This window comes from Marmota flaviventris, chromosome 17 (assembly GCF_047511675.1).
Source record: "Marmota flaviventris isolate mMarFla1 chromosome 17, mMarFla1.hap1, whole genome shotgun sequence".
Lineage (NCBI taxonomy): Eukaryota > Metazoa > Chordata > Mammalia > Rodentia > Sciuridae > Marmota > Marmota flaviventris.
Genome location: NC_092514.1, coordinates 9,279,075 through 9,297,470, shown reverse-complemented (window position 1 = coordinate 9,297,470; position 18,396 = coordinate 9,279,075).

Genomic DNA, 18,396 nt, shown 5'->3' with positions numbered 1-18,396 from the left:
GTATGTTAGTAATTTGAGTTGTCTCTTTCCTTCTCTTTGTTAGCATGGCTAAGGGTCTGTCAATTTTATTTATTGTTTCAAAGAAACAACTTTTTGTTCTGTTAATATTTTCAGTTGTTTATTTTGTTTCAATTTCATTGATTTCAGCACTGATTTTTAATTATTTTCTGTCTTCTACTGCTTTTGGTGTAGATTTGTTCTTTTTTTTAGGGCTTTGAGATGTAATGTTAAGTTATTTATTTGTTGTCTTTTTTTCCTCTTTTAAGGAATGAACTTTATGCAATGAACTTTCCTCTTAGAACTGCTTTCATGGTGTCCCAGATATTTTGATATGTTGTATCTGTTTTGTCATTCACCTCTAAAATTTTTTCCATTCTACTCCTTAATGTCTTCGGTAACCCTTTGTTCATTCAGTAGTATATTATTTAGTCTCCAGTTGTTGGGATAGCTTTTGTTTCTTGTTTTATCATTTATTTCTAATTTCATTCCATTATGATCTGATAGAATCTGGTAGTATCTCATTTTTATATTTGCTAAGATTTGCTTTGTAGCATAATATATAGTGTATTTTTGAGAAGGATCCATGTGCTGCTGAGAAGAAAGTGGATTTGGTTATTGAAGGATAGAATATTCTATTTATGTCAGTTAGGTCTAAATTATTGATTGTGTTATTGAGTTCTATAGATTTTTTGTTCAGCTTTTGTTTGGAAGATCTATCTATCTGGTGGTGAAAGAGGTGTGTTAAAATCATTCTAAATAATTGTGTTGTGGTCTATTTGACTCTTGAACTTGAGAAGAGTTTGATAAACATATATGCTCCATTGTTTGGAGCATATATATTTATAACTGTTAAGTCTTGTTGGTGTATGGTTCCCTTGAACAGTATGTAGTGCCATTCTTTATCCTTTTAGATTGACTTTAGTTTGAAGTCTACTTTATTCAACATGAGGATGGAAACCCTGCTTGCTTCAGTAGTCCAAGTAAGAGGTATGGTTTTCCTGAACCTTTCACCTTCAGTCTGTGGATGTCTTTTCCTATGAGATGAGTCTCTTGGAGGCAGCCTATTGTTTTTGTTGTTGTTGTTGTTGTTGTTTTGTTTATTTTTTTTTTTTTAAATACAATCTGATAGTCTATTCTTTTGATTGGTGGTGAGTTTAGACCATCAACATTGAGGGTTATTATTGAGATATGATTTGTATTCCCAGCCATTTTTGTTATTTTTGGTATTTAATGTGACTTGATTTCTCATCTGATTAGGTTTTCTTTTAGTGTAATACCTCCCTTTTCTGATTTTTATCATTGTTTTTCATTTCCTCTTCATGGAATATTTTTCTGAGGATGTTCTGTACTGCAGGCTTTCTAGTTGTAAATTCTTTTAACTTTTGTTTACTGTGGAAGGATTTTATTTCATCATCAAATCTAAAGCTTAGTTTTGCTCAGTGTAAGATTTTTTGTTGGCATTTATTTTCTTTCAGAGCTTGGTGAATGTTTTTCCATGATCTTCTGGCTTTGAGGGTTTGGGTTGAATTATCTGCTGAGATATGAATTGGTCTACCCCCATCTGTGATCTGATTCCTCTCTCTTGTGGCTTTTAAGATTCTATCCTTATTCTGTATGCTATGCATTTTCGTTATAATGTGCCTAGGTGTAGATCTGTTGTGATTTTGTACACTTGGTGTCCTGTAAGCCTCTTGTATTTGTTTTTCCAATTTGTTCATTATGCTTAGAAAATTTTCTGATATTATCTCATTGAAGAGATTGTGCATTTTTTGGTTTGAAACTCTTTGCCTTCCTCTATCCCAATAACTCTTAGATTTCGTCTTCTGATGCTGTCCCATAATTCTTAGATCTTCTGTTCATGGTTTCTAACTTTCTTCAATGTGTGGTCAACTTTATTTTCCAAATTGTATACTTTGTCTTCATTATCTTACATTCTTTTTTCCAAGTGATCTAGTCTGTTGGTTATGCTTTCTATTGAGTTTTTTATTTATTTTAGTCTATCCATCATTTCAAGGATTTCTGATTTTTTTAAGAGTCTCTAACTCTCTCCTGAAGTAATCATTTGCTACCTATATTTGGTCTCTTATCTCTCTATTGGAGGGATCAATTTTTGCCTGTATTTGCTCATTTAGGTCATTCTTTAATTCAGAGATCATTTTAATTATGTACTTCTGAACTCCTTCTCTGATATTTCATCAACTTTTCTGTCCATGGGTTCTGTTATTATACTATCATGGTTTGTTTGGGGCACTTTCCTCCCTTGCTTTTTCATGTCGTCTATGTTTTTCTTTCTTGCAGTGTGGATCTTAGATATTACAATTTCTTCCCCATATTCTTGTAGTACCCATGCAGATTGTCTGTACTTCACCTTGATGTTGGGCTTCTAGACCCTGCTAGTGTCCCACAATATATGCTATTGCATCTAAAGGTAGTGGTGGTAATAGCTGAGATAACTTGAGATAATAGTTAAGGTGTGGAAGATGGAAGCAATGTCTTACAGAGATGGGGCTGAAAGGGTGGGCCTCACACTCTCTTTGGGATCCCTGTTCTGAGATGCAGCTGCTTCTAGGTCCTGTTGTCAAAAGGTTAGGTGCTATTGTGTGAGAAGGGCCATGAGGATGACTGCAGTGTCCCATGATGAACGTGGGTTTGGCTTAGACTCCCAGGTCTGGGGCAGGCAAACTCTGACCTACCGTGGACCTGGTTTGTGCTCAAGTTCACGTGGGTGGACTTGGGCCAGGCCTGGGCTCTGGTGGTAGTTGTGAGCTGGTCACAAGGAGGGTGGTGTGGGAAGATCTGGGCTGCTGGGACTGGCCTCCTGTGGTAGTCTCCTGGTTGGAAGGGGTGGTTCTGGGCTGAAGGCTGGGCTTGGGTGGGTGCCTACTGGAGTAGTGGTGGCCAGGAGTCTACTGTCTCTCTATAACTCTTAACTGAAGTGGGATAGGTCAAGCAAGTCCCTCCCTCAGCTGATAGGAAAGCATTATGGGAATACCCCCTTGTTTCTCCTGCACTGTGCTTATTCAAATCACCTGACGAAATTTCTTTCCCAGACTTTCTTTCCATCACACTATAATGATGCCTCTGAAGCTTATAAGCCTTAAAAACAAATATTTATTTTACTCAAACTTTTGATGCAAAATATGGGAAAATAATCTCATAAGAGAAGTGAGTGATGTGCACTTATAGTTCTAAAATTTTAAATTCACTTGTAGTTTTATACATGCTATACATCATTTCAATGGATATTTATATTAAATTTTCTGAAGTTAAATTTTATGAAGAGCCTGTAGAGTTACAGACATTTTTTTTTTTTTTTTTTTTTTTTTTTTTTTTTTTTTTTTTTTTTTTTTTTTTTGAGAGGAAAGAAAGTTTAAGCCTTCATTTTATTCTTGTAGTTTGCTAATGGACAAAATTTAATGCAGGAAAATTATACTTGACCCTAACAGGATAATTTTTCATGCCAACTATACATTCAAGCCACCACTGGATATAGGTACCCCCAAGAATGTCCCAGAGCTTAGGACATTCAGCCTGGAACACCACAGCATCTGGGAGAATCAGTATAGATAATGGATAACTATTAAGAGGGCTCTCAAGAGTGTATCACAATATGAACCAGATGTTTGCAGTACTTGAAAACAGCCATGTCTCCAGCCTTTTTAACTTTTTATTTTTTGAGACACATCCTTGTTAAATTGCCGAGGACCTTTCTAAGTTGCTGAGGCTGGTCTACAACTTGTGATCCTTCTGCCTTATCCTCCTGTTGGGATTACAGGTGTGAGCCACTGCACTGGTTTGTACCCAATTCTTAGTGAAAAACTCTAAAAGTACAATGATTGGATCCTCTTGAGTTCTTTTCCCTAAAGGAAGTTTAAAAGTGGAAATTAATCATTACAAACTACAGCATACACTGTTGATAAGATTGAGGGCAAATCTGATAATTGACTTCTTCTTCATCTTTATTATCCAGATAAAATTTCTCTCATCCTCAACTAAGACCCTGGCTCATCTTTACAGTTATCTTGCATGTTAGCCTCAAGCCCTCATCTCTGAGGGTATTTATATTGTCCCCTATGTCATGAGAATTGTAAAGTACAGGGACTCTTCTGGTTTGACTTATCTTCTCAAAGTTATAATTTCTTAACAAAGACATTTGGAAGAGTGAAGGGAAAAATTAATTATTTCAGATTTCAGTTCTTGTAGATATTAAGCTATAAAAGGATAAAACTGGCATCAAAATAAAAATTAGTGCTTCCAATGAAGTACTAACTGTGCATACAAGTAAAATGTCCATATTAATGGAACAGCAAACATTAAGAGGTGTTTGGGTAGCTTTAAAAATGATAGACTGTGGAGAGTAGGAGGGAGGAGGAAAAGGTAAGATATCAGAAGAGTCCTGTGGGATGACTACTGGATACAATAAAAATACAGATATTTGTCAATTTGATATTCTGATTTAGACATTTGACAATAATTTTTCATTTATGTCTAAAAAGATATATGTTGTGTATAGAGCCATAGCTGTTATCTTTATTTGCTAGATCAAAGTTGTTTTCTGGAGTTATGTTATTTTGTTCTCTGCCTCCTTGGTGTTGGTGTTTAACATTTAAAATTATCTGAATCCTTGTAAATTTAGTTAGTTCAGAAAGAATTTTGATGTTGTATTCAGGCTTCTAGCAAGGTTAGTAAAGTTCTTAAGTATGCAGTGTCATAAATGGACATTATTGCTCTAAAATGGAAGGAGTAGAAAGAAATCATGTTTTCCAAAGATGGTAAAAGAAAAAAATTTAATTTCATTAAAACATACATTAGGGAACATCATTTTTTTTTAAAAAAGAATATTACTGGAAGGCACAAAGATGAAATCATAAGATTAGCTTAAAGGAATTATGGGGGAAATTACTTTGGGCGCAAAAGTTCTACCATATGATTTGTATATCAACCAACTACTTATGAAATGATAAGTTTGGTATAGGGAATCTGATGTTAGGGCTTGAGTAAAGAGTATTTGGAGTTCTTTTTTTGAATGATTCATTTAATGAAGGGAATGTGCCTTTTAAAGGAACACCTAAATGCAAATTCTTTTACATGGTAGGATATTATGCAAATATGAATATTACTGAGTACTACTGGCTAGGCAGCTAAATGGACATTGCCCAGGCAACTTTCAACACTATAAATTTAACAAAATAGAAAAGACAAAGGAAACGCTAGTATACTCAGGATATCATCACACTGGCCAAATAGCCATAATGCTTACCAAAATAAATAATGTACATAAAATCAAAAGCAGGATTAAACTTTGAGGAATAAGAAAAACAAAAGTTTTTTTTTTTTTTTTTTTTTTTTTTTTTTGTAAAAGGATATAAAAATCACTTTGTATAGAAACTTTATTATATCCATAGCTGATAAGAATCCCGAAGCTCCTGATAGGCATATAAATACAGAGCCTGGTAAATATTTAATATCATAAAAATTGCATGATACTCACATGGCTTTAAGACTAGTAGTTTCAACGTCACTCTTGTGTTTATCTGGTGAGTGCCTCATCTTGCTGAGCCTGCAATGTCACTTTGTTTATGTAAATTTCATGCAATTCCTCTTCCTTCAGTGAATAGAGTATTTATTAAATTGGTCCTTTTCTACATTTAAATTAATTTTTTAAAAAATATTTTATAATTTTGACTTTCATTTATTGCTTACTATCTTTACTGTTATTGAATTATTATTTTTTCTCATTTTCTTCTTTGTGGGCCAAAGATTTACTGCTTTCCATGATAATCATATATGTTTTCAATGAGTCAATCAAAGGCATTTTCTGTAGAATATTTTGCTGCATTTGATGATGAAAACTTTATTATTATTCACAACCTAAAACTCAGGCACATTTCTGTCTGTTGAATAGTAAATGTACTAAAGTATAAGTCAACATGTAGTGGTCAAACAAAACCAAACCCTCCCAGAAATTCTATCTGCTGTCAAAGAACACAGGCTCATTTTCTCCTGCTTGGTGTTCCCACTCTCCAAGTTCAGTTTGATCTTTGGTTCTGGAAATGCAGAGCTAATTGATGACCTTTGATAAGGGCCCACAAAATCAGAAGTCCAGAAAACAGGAAACCAGCAAGCTTCTCAATTAGAATTTAGCATTTGCATGAAAGAGAGATAAAAGGTCAAGGGACATTTTTTGTTTTGTTTTGTAATGAAATCTATTAAGCATGTTTGTATAGGAAACTAATGTTACCAAGGACAAAACCACAATGATTTATTAGGAAAGGAGATGTTTCCAATAGCAAAGTCTCTGAGCACATAAAAAAAAATGAGATTTATCAGGACTAGAGGGGTTGGACTTGAGAATTTGCAAGGCTACTTCAATCACTCTGGAAAGAGAATTGGCAAGGAAGACAACATGTGTTTTTCACTGTAGTTTTTTTTTTTTTTTTCTTTCTATCTTATTATTTTCTCTTCAAGTATCTGTCAGTTTTAAGAGCTGTGCCCAGAGATCCTTACGTTAATTGCTACAGATAGTTTAGTACAGTTCATCCAGATTATGGACTTTGAAAACTGCCTGCTGGCTCCTGCAATGTGTGCAGTGTATTGACCAGAGGTCTCACTGAATGGGTGCTGGCTTAGAATGAGCAGGTAAGTTGCTTGCCACCATTTCCTCATAGAATAACAGACAAAAAGGAAAGCAACCACCTAGCCTATTGATCCTCATTCTGGGCAATCTTCCCAGAATTCTGTTCAGTATCTTTAGATAAGATGTGCACTTTCTGTTTGGGATGAACATACCAAAAGAGAGGAAACAGGGCAAAGAATATTCACACTCCTGACTTTCATCAATGAATTCCTCTCAGTCCATCATGACCTTAATGTGTTGTCACAATGTTGTGGTATGACAGAACTTAACAACCACATTTTCAGAATTAAGGCTTCCCTGGGAATGTCTTTATCTCCAAAACATCTTTCTCCAGTTGTCAGACACTAGGCTACTAAATCTGATTAGTATTCTTCTGTGTGTAAAACTTGATTGCAAATTTGAATAGAATGGTCATAATATTGCACAATAACCATTTTCTCTTGTCTGGATATTGCAATACATTCCTTGCTTCTTTTTACCCTTTCCTCTGGAATGCATTTTAGAAATGATTGTGTTTGCTTTCATGATGTGTTTTAAATTCATTGAATCTGTTCACCCTTTCTCCTCATTGCTTTTGTTTGATTTTTTGCTTACATCTAGATATGGAAGCATCTGATAAGAAATTTAGTCTTTTTCTAGATAATAAGATACAATATGAAAATATCTTAAATATTTTCATGAATTTTTGCAATTAAAAAAGTCTGCAATCTAGGTTTTGACTTTTTAATATATAATTTAAAAGCTAAGTTAATTCTTTGTGTATGTGTGTAAAATAATTGCTAAGAATCTTTTTTTCAAAATGAAGCAATTTTTACCCTTCATTCTCAACAAATGCTAAAAATGGCAACTGTCCCCAGAGTCTGTAGAAGTTTTGCTTTTGTAAACTGCCAAATCAGGTCCCGTGGGAGGAATCTGACAGCTGTATAATGCCAAACTGCAAATTTCTCGACAGCTGAGCACAGAGAGTAATTCCATCTGAAGATTTGAAGGTTCAGGAGAAATTTTAGTTGAGTAAAAGGAAATTTCACAATTGGAATGTACATGGACTTTTAAAATTATTTTTATTTTTTTCTTTGTAAATTCTCAATGAACATAAAGAGTTGTAATCAAATTCATATTGCAAAGCATATACTATTTTCTGTTCTTCTAGTTTAGTGACTGAAATAGTTCATGGTCACAATAACAATGCTAAAAACCTTGTTGTTTAAAATTGAGCATAATAGAATGCCTTTGATTTTGTATATTAATGTTGAATTTTATATTTGGATGTGCACCAAGATAATGTTCATATTTTCAAGTTACAATCAAAGGTCCCAAGAATGTCTCTTATTTGGAATAAACTCAGAAATGGAGCATTCAGTTCTTTCTCTGAAATTACTAGAAGCAATTATATTGTTTTTTCATTTGTTTATTAATTATTAAATATAAGTTATCTGTCAGGCAATAGTCTAGACACTTATAGTGAAAAATCATTAGTAAAGCTTTGGCTGTAGGATTTTGGTTCACTTTAGTTTAAGGGAAGCCAGGCATAAAACAAATTTTCAAAATAATGCACCATATGAATTGATACATTGTTATACTAAATTGTATATAGGTACAGTGTAGGATTCTTAAATATCAGATAAATTTTGACTGAAATGGTAGTTTCTCACTTCCAAAGATAATGATTATAATCATTCAATAAAACTTTCTATAAAATGAAACAAGATGCTTCTTTTTGTGTGCTTAACAAATAAAAGGGCTTCAGTAAGTATATCTGTTATTTTATTATTAGCATCAGCTGTATTTTTTCAGAGTTATGAGCAATGAGCTATGGAGATACAAAAAAAATACTTATAGTTTCCTTGGAAATCTTTGGAATTTAGGTATTTCCATGGAATTTAAAAGAGTAACAAAATATTCCTAAGCATTCATGGGTATAGATTTTCCAAAACCTGTTTTAGCCCAAGAAAGGTCTTAGTGGTATTATAGAGCTAAACATATTAGTTAAGGAATTATATGTGTTCATTATAGCTGTGTTTGTTGACATGTGATCAGTGTGTCAAAAGTGATTAGCAATAAATCAACAATATTACTTAGGATTAAAACCCATTAATTAATTGATATTACATGATTACAGGGAATCTCAGTTACTCAATCAGACAAAAGAAAGTCCTGAACTTCCACTTAGCTACTTAGGGTCTTGAGACTAAGGACTCCAAATACTAGAATTCATGGTAAAAATTATATGTTGTTGTTTTTTTAAAAAGAGAGAGAGAGAGAGAGAGAGAGAGAGAGAGAGAGAGAGAGATTGAGAGAGGAGAGAGAGAATTTTTAATATTTTTTTTTTTAGTTTTCGGTGGACACAACATCTTTGTATGTGGTGCTGAGGATCGAACCCAGGCCGCACGCATGCCAGGCGAGCGCGCTACCGCTTGAGCCAAATCCCCAGCCCCAAAATTATATGTTACAAAAGAAGTTTGGGAAGAACTATTAAAACAAAAATAAATTAGAGATTATGCAGGAAAATAATAGAATTTTAATACATAAATGTAAAAAGATAGAATATATTCCTATCTCTACATATGTTGAAATAAACTATAAAAAGAAGAAGAATCATTAGGCAAGTGATAAATTTGAAAAATTGAAGAGTAAATGAAGTCTGTAATTAATTTCTTATGAAATTATGAAGTTTTAATTTCAATCATTACTGAAGTCATAGAAAAACAAAATGAATGGAACATTTTTTAAAGATTTCAGGTACAAAAGTCAAAAGATAATCAGCCAATACACATTGTGAAACAAGATACTATTAATAAGTCATGTCAGAAGTTTATTTGATAGGAGAAAAAGAATTAAACATATTTAGCCAAATTGTTTATGTTTGAAGGAAAAATAAATAAATTTGTCTTTTGTTGGAAACCAAAGGTATTCTTTCTTTGGCCTGTCAATAACTTCTATAGAGTAATAACTTAGTATCATGGGACATTGGGACAGTATTGACCTCCACATTATAATAGTAACTATAACAGGTATTGATGATTTGTTTTTTCCAAATGTAAGAGAAAGTTTGATATGCTTTAATTGACATTTAACTCTTTCAGTCAAAATCATCTATGCTTCCGTTTTTGTTTTGTCTTGAAAAATTCTGAGTTCTGTGCTATGTCTCAAACTGACTTTCTTTAAATTATGTGAATACTGCAGTGATTCATGGACACTGAAATGTAATATAACAAGATTTAATTAAAAGGATTTTACTATGTCACCTCAGCTAAAGGCATAGTTATCTGTGGACTCTGGAAAAAGTTCCAAACTCAGCTGTCTTAGATCAGCTAGTCCTAGTTCCATACACCATTGTCACAGGGATGTTAAGCAGTACCTATTTGATATACCAGATCCTTCACACTGACACTGGGACAAATTTTCCTTGTCTCAGAAATTCAATGGGTGTCACATAAATGAAACACAATGCTGAAAGAATTCAGAATTTATAAAGATGCAGTAGCACCCATATGGACCTCAGTTTATATTTTTCTGAAGGAAATTTTTTTAATGAAAAATATGTCTTGTATAGAAGGCTCCAAAATAGAGCTTGCTATCCCCAGCAGTTCATTGTGAGCCTTTCTGAAGGTCAGAGATCTTCTTCCAAGGTTGTTTTCTGAGGTCTGACTTGTAGCAGATAAAGCAGATACATTCTTATGAAAGCTATAGACTGAAAACTGCTGAGGGCAACTTTAAAGGATCACAGACATGTAATGTTAGCCAAGGTAACAGTTAATTGGGACAAAATGAGATGATGGGATAGTTGATCTGGACTGTGGCAATCCATCTTTTGTTGTATTCATCATACTTGTTCACAACTTTATGAGGCACAAATCACAGAAATTTGATGAGATCATGATAATCTTCATTAAAAATGCCAACATGAAAACACATGTGAGGATTTAGATGGTGCTGCTGAATGTTCTACGACATGAACATACACCTCAGCTCTTTCAGCTCTCAAGTATTTTGCAATTCAGCCCCTTGGAATCTTCCAATTCTTTCTTGAAATTTCCCAATTCAGAGGTAAAGAACACTACATATGCTAATGGACTGTGCAGAACAGAAAAATCTCCTTTAATAGGTTTTAATCTCAGATTTTTTTCCCAAGGGATTTATAATGGAAACAAATTCATAAACACCAATACAGTTCAGAAAAATTAGGTGTTTTCCTAAGAATAACACAAAGATACATAGTTATTCTGCTGTTTACTTAAATATAATGGGTAATTGTTACACATACATATAATTGATATGATTCATGAGATTCCAGAAGATGTGCCCCTATAAGGTTCTATTAAAGTTCAAAAAGAACATGTAACAGAAAAAGAAATAAAACACAAATACCAGAGGATTTCCTGGTGAGTTTCTTGGATGTGCTTTGTCTTCTTTGTATATGGAGACACATAGAAGACATGGGTCTCAGGGGAACCATAGTTCTGTACAAATAGTAATAGAAAATAGGAGATAATTAAAATCAGAGCTGAAATTAATGAAATTGAGAATAATAAATACAAAGAATCAATGCAGCAAGGAGTTGGTTCTTCAAAAACATAAATACAAATGATAAACCTTTAGCCAAACTAACCAAAGGAAAGAGAAGAACCAATTTGAGATGAAAAAGTAGCTATCACAACAGATACTTCTGAAATCTAGAGGATCATTAGAAACTATTTTCAAAAGTTTGACTTTTTTCTATATCAGAAAGATATAGAAAATCTAAATCAAGTCCAACATCAAGAAATAAAATTGAAACATTTCTTCATCAGAATTTCCTAATTAAAACAACAGAGAGAAGAAGGAAGTGTTCTTTTGGGATTTGGTAAACAAGTGCAAACAGGGCTATGTTTCCACACTTTCTAAGGACTTAAAGAAAGCATCACAGCAAGAGAACATGGTTCTAAGTCTTTGTTGTAATCTAACATAATAACTATGACATATCTCATAACATCAACCAGATTGGTGTGAAAAGTTGATACAAACTAGTAGTTGAATTAGTGTTTGTTTTAACAATGTTGGGGATTGAACCTAGGAATGTTCTACTTCTGAGACACATTCCCACCCCTTTTTCCTTTTACTGTCAGACAGGGTCTGTAATTAGTGGAAGCTGAGTTTATACTTGGAATCTTTCTACCTCACTTTCCAAGTAGCTGAGATTATAAGTATGTGCCATATGCCCAGATTTAGAATTGTTGATGTATTAAAATAATCTAGAATTGTTGCTATAAACTATTTCCCCAGTCATTATAATATCTTCATTTACATCCAGCATAAGTTATGAGTCTTGCTAAAGCAGGTTCTTTAATTATGAAACATGTCTCTTGTTTTTAATTAAACATACTATAAATAAATAAGAAATATGTCTGGAGTTCTTTAATACAAATCATGACATAGATCAATTTTTTAATCAAAAAGTCATTTACCAAAAATTTAGAAAATAAAATTTTGTTGGGCATTTTAATTTTTTTATTCTTGAAATAAAATAGTAAATAATTAATCATGAATATTCTCTAGCTTTTAAAATATAAATGTTGCTTCATTGAACATTTTTTTTCGTGTTCTCTCTTTAAACCCTAGAATAGGGAAAGGAAACAAAATGAATGCAACTAAAGCAGAGTTAAATATAAAGTTCAATCAGTTGGACTAGTATCAAATTATATTAAGAATATTTTTTTGAAAAATATTTTAAATTGGCTAAAATTACTGAAGATGATTATAAAGAATAAAACAAATTTAAAACTCTATATGAATGATTCTTCATATAGTATTAATTTTGAAGCAAATAGAATAAAAAAGATAGAATTTTGCATTCCTTAAAAAGTTATTGTTCTTTATTTTTTAAAAATTGTAAAAGTCAATGTGAGTTGATGAATATACATTATAGATATAAAGTGAAAATGATCATAGATTGAGAAAATATGACTGTAGTTGCATGTGTGCTGCTATCAGTGACTGCTGTCGAATTTATTTGGCTTTCTCCTTCTATATAACCCCCTGTAAAGTTTCCTCATGAATTTCTAGTTAGGCATAATGGATTATAAACAAACATTCTCTTGAAACCTTTGAGTTCCACAGATAATGTAAGAAAATGCAAATCTGTCATCATAATAAGAGAGCAAGTAAACTAGTTTCTTTCTAGAATCTGAAATCTTATAAAATTCTACATCCTGAGGAAAAAATCGACTAACTGAAAAACAAGCATATTTTATTACAAAAGAAAATTATAACACCAACCAATATCTTACAGTGAGCAAAGTAAGTCCATAAAATATTAAAATTAAGTTTCATTTTGTTTTCTATATTAAAGTGGTGTTTTGTTTTTCTTTTCAAGTACATTAATTTCCTTTCTTTTTCTCCCATCATCAAATATTAAGTTTCTGCTGTGTCCTTGGCATCTGATAGGTTGATTACTAGGTAACTATTCTGTGTCTTTCTCTGAATCTTAATCACATGATTTTGTAGCTTAGTCTTCTTCTGTTAAACATATGTTATAATTATAACAAGAAAATGACAAAAATTTTAAATTTTATTTATTTTCCCAAGGGAAAAATATGTGAACAACAGGGTAGTAATTATTCATGTAATTAATCATATATATGTATATATATTTAATTAGATATATATTTAATTAGAAGTCCTTGTGTCTGTAAATACATGTTTTTTTGTGTGTGTTATATAGACATATATATTGACAAAGATATGATTAGTTTGAGTCCCAGGAGAGATACATGCTTAAAAAAAAGATACATTGGAAATAACAGAGCACTCTGTTATTGACTGTCTTATGCCTAAAGCTGACTCTCTATATAAATTAAGTGGTAGTGTTCTAAGAAGGCCTTTCCTCCCCATGAGGAACGTCTTTTTGCTTTCACTAGCTTGCTAGTAGAGACCAAATATTCTTTGCCCTCAAAAGAAGACATTGATGGGTTTCTTCAGGGAGAGGTGGCTGACTCATCTCTAATTCCTATTGCCTCACAAGGTTGGGGCTGGGAGGGAGCATAGAGGAAAAGGGAGAGATGCAGAAGAGAGAGATGGAGAGAGAGGAGACAGGTCTGAGTGTGGGGTGGGGAAGGATTAAGGAGTACAAGAAAGTGAGTAAAAGGGAAGACTTCAGAACAGAAAAGTGAGGGTGAGAACAGCTGAGAGAACCAGCATTATTGAGTTAGAGAAGACAGAAAGGACACAGAGAGAGAAAATGGAGGGGGATGTAAGAAGGTTCTAGAATGAGAGGAGAGGACATACGAAAGAAAGGAAAAAAGGGAGTAATGAGCAAGAAACTTTGTGCAAGAATGAGAGAACAGTCACTGTGGTACCTAGTAAGAGGGCGATTGTATCAGGTGTTGAAAAGATCAAGAAGTAAACCTGGTAGGATATATGGGAAAAAAAAAAAAAAAACTATATGTGAGAAAGTATGTGTCAGAGAGTGTTAGAGACAAAGAAAAATACACACATGCATGTGGAGAGGGAAGAATTTCATTACATTTGTAATTTACTTTCATTGATGGAAATGTAGCAGATTGTAGCTACACCCCTCAGTAAATCTATCTCTGTCAATATGTGTGTGTGTGTGTGTGTATACAACTATGTGTGGTGTGTGGGTGTAGGCAAGATTTAGAAGATCAGAGGCACGGTTTGTACAAAATATTGCTTTCTGGATAGGGAGGCTGTCTAAGAGTTCATCTCTTTCTGAGAAGCCTGAGTTTATTTATTTCCAACATCCTTGTCCTTTCTGTGTAATTCATTAAAAATTAAAACCATAAAAAACTGTATAAATCCACTTCTAACTCTACATGTATGATTTGGTTGTCACCAAATCTTCCACAAAATTTTCTCCCTAATCTATTTTGTCCTTCTGTTTTAATTTTCTTGATAACAGATATGATAAATAGGAAAGGTGAATTCATTATATACGAACATGAAACAGTTTAATGCTTTAATAGATGGGGGATGTAGCATAAGAAGAAAATCAAATTATCGAAGATGTAATCCTAAAAATAATAAAATCTGATATCACTGTGCTCTAGGAGGGATGGCTATTTTAAAATACAAAAGATAAGAAGCCATGGTACATCTGTGGAAAAAGGTAACATTTGCACACTGTTGGTGGGAATGTGGATTAGAACAGCCATTATTAAAAACAGTGTGAAAGTCCTAAAAAAAATAAAATAAAAAAGAATGACCATATTATCTAGTAATCCCATTATTGAGTGCATATCCAATGGAAAGGAAAGCAGTACATCAGAGACTTCTGTACTTTCATGTTTATTTGAGCAGGATTCACAATAGCCAAGACTTGAAAACAGACTTAATGTCCATCAACTGAGGAATGGGTCAAAAAATGCAGTACATATACATGGTAGAATACTATTCATTCACAAAAAAAATAAAAAAATTCTGTCATTTGTTGCAATGTAATTAAACCTGTATAACTTTGTCTTAAGGAAATAAGCCAAACACAGAAAAACATGATCCCACTTATGTGGAATCCCAAAGAGCTGATCTCATAGAAGTTGAGAGTAGAATGGTGTTACTAGAGCGGAGTCGGGGGCAGGGAACATAGATGGTCAAGTGTCACACAGTCATTGTGAGGTGGGGTCAAGAAGTTCTGCTTTTATTGCAAATTAAGGTGACTATAGGTAATAATAAGTTATTGTATATTTTAAAATTCTAGGAAAAACTATGTTGAAAGTTTTGACCATAAATAAATAATAAATATCTGAGGAGATAGATGTCCCTCCCTGGATTTAATATTATATAATGCATACTTATATATAAATGTCACATGGCCCCCCACAAATATGTGCAATTTTTATACTTTATGTATCATTTTAAACATTTAAATTAAATAATATTAAAGTCCTTTATATGAATGCAGCATCAACAAATGTATCTAATTATTTCACCATATTGTTTGTGTGATATTCACTTTTGCTCTATTTTTTCATGTATGTGTACGTATTCTCTGAACAATAGTATATAGGAATCCATGCATAATCCATTCACTGAAATACTCAATAATGAAGTTATCCTGTATTTAATGATTCCCAACTCCATGTGCATTCTAATGTTTCTGGTAATTTTTTTTTTGGCTTAGCATTTGTAGGATATAAATAATATTTTCATTACAAAAAGATGTATTTTAAAATTTAAGAATAAAAAAACTCATAAATATCAAAAGTACCAGAAAATGTACTCTAAAATTTTTCTTTAAAATTCACTTTAAAATATAGAAAATATATAGATAATGAAATAATGAGATTTTATATAACACTCAGAATGAAAATGATCTGTGATTATAACTAAGTATAGTACAGATTTTGGTTGTATGGATATTAAAGATATTTGAGAAAACTGAACTAATTGTATTTCTTTAAACATCATCATAATGTGCTAGATTTATTCAAAGTCAAGAATTCTGGCTAGGGCATTTTTTTCCCTTTGTGAAACATATTTATTACTATTCAACTGAAAAAAATGAAAAATAATTCATTGGATATATTAAATGCAAAGTTTTTAAGCATTTAAGAAACAATTTTGACCTACTTTGTGTATGAGGAAATGTTTCTTTTCATTCTAAACACTAGTACTTTAACACTTAAATTGAAAATTTCAGTATCTTACATTCAATTTAAAAAACCAGTTGTATGTTGAGTGCAGTGGTGCACATCTCTAATCCCAGTTACTCAAGAGGATCAGGAAGGAGGATTCAAGTTTGAAGTCACCCTCAGCAATTTAGACCCTGTTTCAAAATAAAGTAAAAAGTTCTGGGGATAGAGCTCAAGGGTACAGTACATGCCTAACATGTTCAAGGTCCTGGGATTAATCTCAAGTACTGCCAAAAACAAAACAACAGTAACAAAAAAAAAAAAAATTGTTTCTAAGAATGGCATTTTATAGCTCTCTATGGATAAGACATTCCAATGGAGTTTTTCCTAATATTTCTTTTTATTGATCACCTTCATACTAACACAATAAAAAGGCATCTGATTCTAAGCTTTCAATGGAGGAGACTATCTTCTATGAAGGTTGAGTTCCCTACTGATGTGTGAAGGAGTTTCATTAAGGACCACAAGAAAGAGGGTAACTCTGATGCACTTATGACACAGGTGTCTGCCAATCATACAAGGCATTTTAGAAACTGGATGACATTGCAGACATGACCTGAAACAGCCACAGAGGCCCAGTCTTTCTACCTCTGGAATGAAATCTGCTCCCAAGCAAAGAATTAAGCTTAGGTGTGGCTCCTGCTTTAGTGGAGGAAGATCCTGGGGAAGAATCTAATAGTGAGTCTTCAATAGTCAAAATAATTTAAGGATAATTTAGTTTTCTGTTAATGTATTGTAAAGAACATTGTCCTCTCAACTGTTTTCTAGGAATCTTGTACTGAAATAGGCTTTAGGGATACAAAAGTGAGTCACACATGGTGATGTTTGTTCTCAAGGAAAAGTTGATATAAAGGGATGATAAGCCTTTAAGCTAATAAATGCAGTAGAAAATTTCACTAAAATGAGTTACTCCCTTAGGGCAGGTGGAGTCATTTAGCAAAGCCTGCAGATACATTTACTGCCAAAACTCAGCGGGGTGTTACTCGCATGCCAGTATAGAGGACAGGGTTGGTACTAACCTTTTGAAATCCATAGAACATTCCCTCAAAACAAAATTTATCTCACCCAAAATATAAGTGGTCCTAAGGTTGAGAAACTGACCCAGATGCTCTGTGTTCATTATGAGGGGAAGATAAGTAACTGAAAAAACAACAAAAAATAAATAAATAAAAAATAAAGACAAAGGTGCATGAAAACAGGCAATATCCTGGAATGTGCTAGGCAGAAAAGTGGTCCAGATTGATGTCAGAGTTGTAGTCAGTGCTAGGGAAAAAGAGATCCATTTTCATTCTCAGTGTCAAACAAAGTCAGCGGTCAGTTGGAAGTAAATTGGCACACCTTCTTTAATCAGTCCTCACCACTCAACAAAAAAATGTGCTCATTTGTTTTCTTGGATGTTTGCTTATTTTATTCACCCTGTCTTCCTGGCTTTAGATAGGCATTTGACATTTCCATCTGTGAAGCAGGGTGCTGGCACAATATCTCTTTCAGAACTCCTCAGATTTGACAGGGATATAAATGAGGAAATAAACTAACGAGTAAGAGAGAAACTTTAAGTGCAAGAGAAATTAACCAGTTAATTGTGGTTAGTGTTATGAGTATATCTTGTTTACCAGCTATATTGGATCAAAGATAGTACTTATCTCTTTAAAAATTGTCTTGATGAATCTTATCTCCTTGAACTAAACTTTCTTTGCTACTCCCTTAGATCTTCATTCCCTTTGCCCTCTAGAATTGCTGGATTGCTTTTATCTCTTAAATCAGTGAGATAAAAGTGTTAATATTTGAAGTGGACAAATTTCATTCCTCTGAAAAAAAGATGTGTGATTTTATCATCAGCAGTACATTATCTGAGAAAGTATTGCTCCATCAGAAAAGGTAAGAGAACTCTATATCTAATGGAGCATTAAAATTTGTTCCATTGATTTGTGTGTATCAATAAACTACTTAAAATATTCACAAATTAATGCAACCTATTGATGAGGACGAGTATAATAGTCTTAAGAATATGCACATCCAGGCCACCAAAAACCTTTAGAATCCAGTCAATCTTACTTTTGTAGATCCCACTACACTTCACATCAAACATATAAAGATCCATATTCAAATTTATATTAAAGAAATCAATAAAAA